This window comes from Sycon ciliatum, unplaced genomic scaffold (assembly GCF_964019385.1).
Source record: "Sycon ciliatum unplaced genomic scaffold, ocSycCili1.1 SCAFFOLD_2476, whole genome shotgun sequence".
Lineage (NCBI taxonomy): Eukaryota > Metazoa > Porifera > Calcarea > Leucosolenida > Sycettidae > Sycon > Sycon ciliatum.
Window position 1 is genome coordinate 1 of NW_027044909.1, and position 7156 is coordinate 7156.

Here is a 7156-nt window from a genome sequence, read left to right on the forward strand (position 1 = left end):
AGCTAAAATCAGCTGACGAGCCCAGGATCGCTTGCCCAGAGAATCACCGCGGAAGGATCGCTGGTTACGTTTTGTGGATGCTGACATCTTAGCTGTTCGGGGAGGGACACTACTCTCGTCGCACGCGACTCTCCGGAGCTGTCAAGTTAGTTGGAGGAAGCGACTGGCTGACTGCTCTGAAAGGTAACTGGTTGGACGACGGAGAAGAACGGTGTGTTCTCGTTGACAGGTTTGTTTAGAATGATTTCCTATGCTATGGATTTTCGTTTGTATAGAGGATGACATGAACATGCCATATATAGGAGTAAGAAACAGTTACGGAACAGGCAGGCAAAGTGCATGCAGTACGCGCCCTGTACTAGGCTGTAGGCCCTGTCAGCTGTCGCCCTCACTCAGCTCACGTTTACCTGAAGAAGCCACTTTGGGACGCGGTTCGTAGGAAGGCCTTGCAGCAACAGGAACTAGACATGCTTGTAACCACGGTAACGGAACGACAACCGTTACAAAATTTGTAACGGTTGTCGTTGCACAGGATATGTGGCTCTAGACAAGGAAGAATGGCGGATGCTTAAAGGGGAACTCCGGTCCAAAATCACCCCCATTTTTTATTGCGGAATCCATTAGAGTATGTCGTAAGTGGTAGAATGGCGAAAACCGGAAGCTTCTACGACAAGGATAACATACCTAAATTACCAATTGCAATTTTCCATATTTGGCACGAGGGGGCCCCCTCCCACCCTGTGACGTAAAACGTTCTCAGTGACCTCCACATTTTTTATTCAAATGCAGAAATTTTGAAAAAGGTATTCACTGTTTTTTCTTCAATCAATAACCCTTGTACTAGTATTCATTCGATCATCATGGAGGAAGAGGAGACCACGGGAGGTGTGGAGGTGGACGCCACTTCGGATTCAACAATACCGAGGCCTTTTAGGTTCGAGCCGAAGCGCGCATCAGCGTCTGCGAAACTGTCTACAAGTAATATTTCTGAGACTACAAAACAGATGAACGTGAAGAGAACGCTTTGGTTGCAAGTGCTCGCGTGAGGAGCACTGCTTATGCCGTTGCGGACAATGCAGCATGATGTGGAGCGAGGTCGAGTCGACTTGTTGCTGGGAGGTTCCTGCAGCTTTCAGTAAACGCGGCGAGCAGGAAGGGCTGCAGTGCGTCACGCAGCACTCAGAGTTTGCTGTTGTTTGCCTGCAAAAATCAGTGCTCGAGGTGGCATTGCTTTCCTTCGAAGAATTTCGGGCAAGGTGTGGACCGTGGTCAAACAGGTGAGGATTCACTGAATCGGTTTCATTATTTCCTTTCTTTCCATGTTTCATGTACCGGTACAAAGTAGATGGGAAGTGTTGTGCAATGATTTTGTGTACAGTATTCAAATTCACCAACTTCCATCACACAATCATGAAGTTCTATTGCACCCATGCCAATATAATTATACTGGTACAACGATGTCTTTCATTCATACTATTCCTAGCACTGTAAGTGTTTCAACTGTGTGTAAAAGTCATGTAAATTTGAAAAAAGGCCAAAGTGTCTTTAGTATAGTAGCCCATAGAAATATTAATTCGAATCCGAAACTATTTACACTGAAACTATTTTTTATTTTACTTTTACACAATCATGAAGACACTCGTGGTATGTGTATCTACATCTCTCCAACTGTTTTCTGCAGGATTTGGAGACATGTGGCGTATAGACAATACACATGGTTCACCCATGGATACTTTGGACGCAAGCAGCGGCATGTGATACCGTCTTGCGTGGTATCGAAGATAAAGCAGCTGTACCAGAAGCCAATGCAGATGCGCACTGGGGCTTTGAGGAAGCAGTTGGACATGATGATGATGATGATGATAATGCTTCTTGGCCTGGTTGACGTTCACATAATCATTGGTACATGTGCATGCAGAATGTAGAAAACAGTTGACAGACACGATTTATAACTATTCTCGACTCGGGCAATATTTGTGTTTTCGGGTGGGCGCATGCTTTGCACCAATGCAGTTGCATGAACAATCTGGTAAAGTTGACAGATACAATGGCACAAGACTGTACTGTGTTCGGGAGCATGGGGTTGTGCCGGTGCCGTGTGCCGTTGCGAATGCCGAGAATGGTTGTATGCACATCGTTCAACAGGTCCTTCAAGAAGCTGCAGGACATTGTCGTGCCGCTTCTTGGCCACTTTGTGCTCTTGGTGTATTCCAGCCTGTACCTGAGCACACCCTCCTTGGTTTTGGCGTGCGCTCTCCCTATATTGGCATTGTGGGACTGTACCCGTGCTCTCATGCCATTGTACGAAAAGTGGACACGTTTTGGTGCCCACTTCAGTATGACAGCATGGAAATTTTCCAGACTACAAATCATACTGTACCTTGTATTTGTGGCAGTGTAGCTGCAACCGGAAAGTAACGTAATGGAAACTTACAGATAAAGAGAACCGAAATAACACACATGATAACGTTCCATGTACATTACATCAATTCTCGACTTCACTGACTAGGATTATGAGTAGAGGACTTTGAGTAGGACTGTAGTCGTTTAGAGCTACGTTCTGGACGGCACAAAATCATGCCGTTCACTTACCTCATCGTGCTCACGTTCCTGGAAGTAAGTCGAAGATGGTCTGCTTTTGCTGGCAGCAGAGGTAGAGGAGCTACTAACTATAGGCCTTATGCACATTGTACAGATGCACGAAATCCCGTATAATCTTGTAGAATCCCGTAGACCCGGTTGGGTGTTGAATGTGCAGGACCCTATTGTGTTTACTGCTATTTCCACTATGAAATGGGCCATGAAGGCATTTCATACGAAATCTTTTTCCGGCAGAGATCTAGCTAGTCGTTAGTTCAATCCCAAAGTGAAGAAGGCTTGAAAAGTGATCGTTTGCCATGAATTGTGAGGCTAAATGGGTCAAACGCGCATGTATAGCACACAATGAACACCCAACCGGGTATGTACACACCTACGGCCATAGTACAGAACTTCGTACATCTGTACAATGTGCATAAGGACTATTAGTATGACATGCACCGCCAAGTTTCAGGATGGCAGAGACCCTGGCTCCAAGCGTCGCTGCTGCTTCTGCTTATAGCCACCAATGCTTTGTGCAAACTCTTGTTGGAAATCTCTTTCATAGCACATCTCAGTGAAATGCTCAGTGCAGACACGATTATTTTTCGTCGGAGAAAAATCCTTCCAACATACTCTCCATAGCCAAGCTGTCGTCAGGTTCGCGTCGGCCAGAGGAAAGCCATGCTACGACAGCCCGCAGGCGTCTCTTTCTTCGTGACATTGTTGCATCCAGAGACGCAGCAGCGAGTCGTGACAATAAATCGGGCATGGCACAGAACAACAAGCACTTCAACAATGGCCAAGGACTTTTCATTCTTGCTTCAATTATTTGAAAATTTCATCTGAGTGGACCGGGCTGAGAACGTTTTACGTCACAGGGTGGGAGGGGGCCCCCTCGTGCCAAATATGGAAAATTGCAATTGGTAATTTAGGTATGTTATCCTTGTCGTAGAAGCTTCCGGTTTTCGCCATTCTACCACTTACGACATACTCTAATGGATTCCGCAATAAAAAATGGGGGTGATTTTGGACCGGAGTTCCCCTTTAAGCGCTTGTGGAAAAATGTGCTGCGCTTGCGTACAATTCATAAAAAAAGTCCATTCATAAAAAGATGGGTCCTGGCTCTGGCGAGCTCCCGTATTTGGCGATTTTTCGTGATTTCATCGTACACAGTGCAGTGCTGCGAACTTTGAAATTTGAAAAAGGGTCCAAAAAGGGTGCCTGAACTGGGGTTCGAACCGCAGAATGCACTGTTACGGGAGGCATGGGGAAATCTGCCACCTCTCTGTACAAGAGGATAGCGTCCCTCATCGCCGACAAGACCGGAGAGGCCTACAGTGCCGTGATGGCTTCGATCCGGTGTCAAATCAGCTTTGCCTTGGTCCGATCCAGTGTGATGTGCCTGAGGGGTGCTAGGCGGCTCTATGCACCGGTCTTTGCCGCGGACTCAGCTGCTCTTGTTGTTGCCGAGGCGGCTATCCCCTGTTGAGGTTGATGGCCGTGCTCATTTATACCATGTTCTCATAATTTCTGCTTTTCGTGTCATTCTTGCTTCTTGTGTTTGTTTGTTCTCCTCTAGTTCTCTTATGTTCGCGGAGAAGGCGGAGAGCCGGAACACAGAACCTCTTATTTTTATTTTTTTTTAATTACTTACTTTTTTTACCAGGCGTGGGCCATCCCCTGATCATAGGTGCCAAACATTTTTAGTATAATTAAAAAAAAAAAAAAAGAATGCACTGTTGCAGGCGGGGTCAAACGGCCTGGATTTTGATGGTTTTTCCCAATTCAGTGCTTTTGGGGCAAAACCTGGCCGAAATCCTATTCTTGCTATGGCTTGCTTTTTGGACAAAAAAACTTCAGAAACATAATTGGAAGAGGATTCCATATGGGATTGCAGAAAAAAATTCTAAAAAAACTCAACGTTTGACCCATTTATGGCCAAAAGCTAGAAGTTCATTTTTTTCTGAATGGACTGTGTTTTTTTTTGTAGTTGTTCTTACTAATATACTGCGATACGCGTTCTATTATTAATGTTGGGTTAGCTTTTGGGCTAACCCTAGTTAGCGATAAGACCGATGCGCTGCTCTCTATCTCATGCTAGCTGCGACTGAGCTGGCTTTACACGTGCACTCAACTTCTGCGCATGCGCGCCCAAATCGCCTTGGGTAGCTCTTGCTGCGCTGACTTTGGCTTGCGCTTTCCTTTGCAGTGTCACTGAGCAGCAACCGGAATTTGTTTGCCACCCACCCTCCCATTCCCACATTATATAGGTGGGAACAGCTTCCTTCAACTGGTTGCTTTGCTGCTACTATCTCTGCCTAAAATTGCATACTATTGGTCGGCTGTTTGCGACGCCAATCAGTAGTCATTGCACCCGGTCGCGGGTACTATTGCCGCTCAAGCATGAGCGATTGCTTTGGCCATTTGCAACGCCAACTGCTTCACCCTGGTTGGCTGTTTGCAACATCGATGAGGGAACTTTGCACCCGGTCGCGGGTACTGCTGCAGCTCAGTCGTGAGCGATCACTTTGGCTGTTTGCAACGCCAATCCCTTCACCAGTTGATCGAAACCAGCACACTGGTGTACCCCAATCATCCTTGTGCGGTGTTGTGAGGATACGTGGGTATAGTAATATAATAATGCATGCAGTTTTGCTCTGTGACTGTGACTTTCCATTGCATGTAGTCACTTGGCTCTCCCATTCCCTGTACACTGCTCTGATGCATTCGGGTGCAAGCGCTAATTATTATGACTTGCATGTACGCGTTGGAGTCAACCATGCAAGCATGATCCACAACTTCGCTTATGCTGAACATGATAAACAGGACTATGACAGGGGAAAGAAATTGAGCTAGAACGATGATAATTATTATAATGATATAATTATCATATACAATGTAGCTCATGGGTATTGAAGATATGTCATTTATGAATATGTCTATATGTAATAGGTATGAAAAGTATGAATGCCGCAGACATCACCACGCAACATGACAATTTGTTCAAGGTTTGGTTTTGTGTGTTTCCAAAATCGATTTTCACCTTCCGATCATCAGTGGAAATACGGAACTAAAGAGATCAAGGGAAAAACAAAGGTTAAAAATCCAAAGAAGTGTGACACATGACGGGTAACTTGTGGTAAGTATTACAAAAAGTGAGAACTAAAATACAGAGTAAGTGTGACACCCGGGCATGAACAGTGCAGAAACAACTCATGAACACGGGGTGCAAACTCACGAAAATAACCTAAGTGCTAAAACATGTTCTTTTTGCTTACACAAATCGGGCTTATGCGTACGAATACAAACAGCTTCAAGGACCTTCAACTGCTGGACATAACGGGCACGACACAGTACAGAGAAGTGGGAATCATCATACACACTCAAACAATCGGGACGAGATAACAAATGCAAGTACACAGCTGACTTCTTACGAATTTCACCCTCATCAGCTCCATCACCTTCCCTGCCACCTGACTCCTCCTCGTCCGTTTTATCACCATCACCACCAGCCGTCTCATCGTCATCCGCCTCGTCTTCATCCGCCGCCTCGTCATCACCCGCTTCGTCGTCATCTGTATCCTCGCCGTCATCCGCCTCGTCGTCATCTGTATTCTCGTCATCCACCGCATCATCACCCAACTCATATTCACCACCAGCCAGTCGTCTGATACCATCCATGTTCTCCTTCCTACGTCTGTCCCGTGCCACTGTCCTTACCTCATCTACGTCCCGATACTGTGTTCCGTTTTGCCCCCGGCTTCCGGTCTCCTTCGATGCTCCGCGTGGGCCTTGGCCATTCCTAGCATATATTTCGGTTGAATAATTGGCGGTCGACCTCCGTGGTCTCTGGACACACGGATCAAGCGCTGGAGGGTGCTGCGGTGTCCGCACAGCCGGATACTGTGTCAAAGAAATGGGATCAATTTCTGTGATTGGCGGTACTGTCGTTGTTGCTGACTCCTCCCCAACCCCAGCCACCAACGGCACTGGTGGTGGCTCCGGTGGCGGCAAGGGCAACGGTGGAGAAGGCACATTCGGTTGGCTTAGTGATCCACCACTCTTCCTCTGCACCGTGTGTTCGACTTGCTCTGGTTGTGTCGGTGGTAGAGGGAGCGGGTTCTTGCGTGGTCTTCCCCGCTTCGGGCGCTTCGCTTTTGCTGCGTCCGGCAGCATGTGTCACACTTCTTTGGATTTTTAACCTTTGTTTTTCCCTTGATCTCTTTAGTTCCGTATTTCCACTGATGATTGGAAGGTGAAAATCGATTTTGGAAACACACAAAACCAAACCTTGAACAAATTGTCATGTTGCGTGGTGATGTCTGCGGCATTCATACTTTTCATAGCTATTATTAAACTTTTATCTCCACGTAGATTATTTTGTATGTCTATATGTCATTGAATATTGCAGCCTGAGTGATAATAATAGTTCTAATAATAGTGCTATTCCTGAGTTTGACTGTTTCAGGATCTGTAGGAATAATCACGATGCACAGATCTTCATACATAGATCTCGCCATGCGGGTCGGTCATGGGCAATGGCTCGCAGTCTCTGCAGAGCGTCTAGGTTCCCGAG

At 46.4% G+C, this 7156-nt stretch overlaps 1 long non-coding RNA gene across 1 annotated transcript; it reads left to right on the forward strand.

The window, feature by feature from the left end:
* Positions 1-885: 885 nt before the first annotated feature.
* On the forward strand, positions 886-1957 carry LOC135830724 (uncharacterized). Its single transcript, XR_010556095.1, has 2 exons — positions 886-1277; positions 1682-1957. It is a non-coding gene; the product is annotated as an uncharacterized LOC135830724 (long non-coding RNA).
* The last annotated feature ends 5199 nt before the right edge of the window (positions 1958-7156 follow it).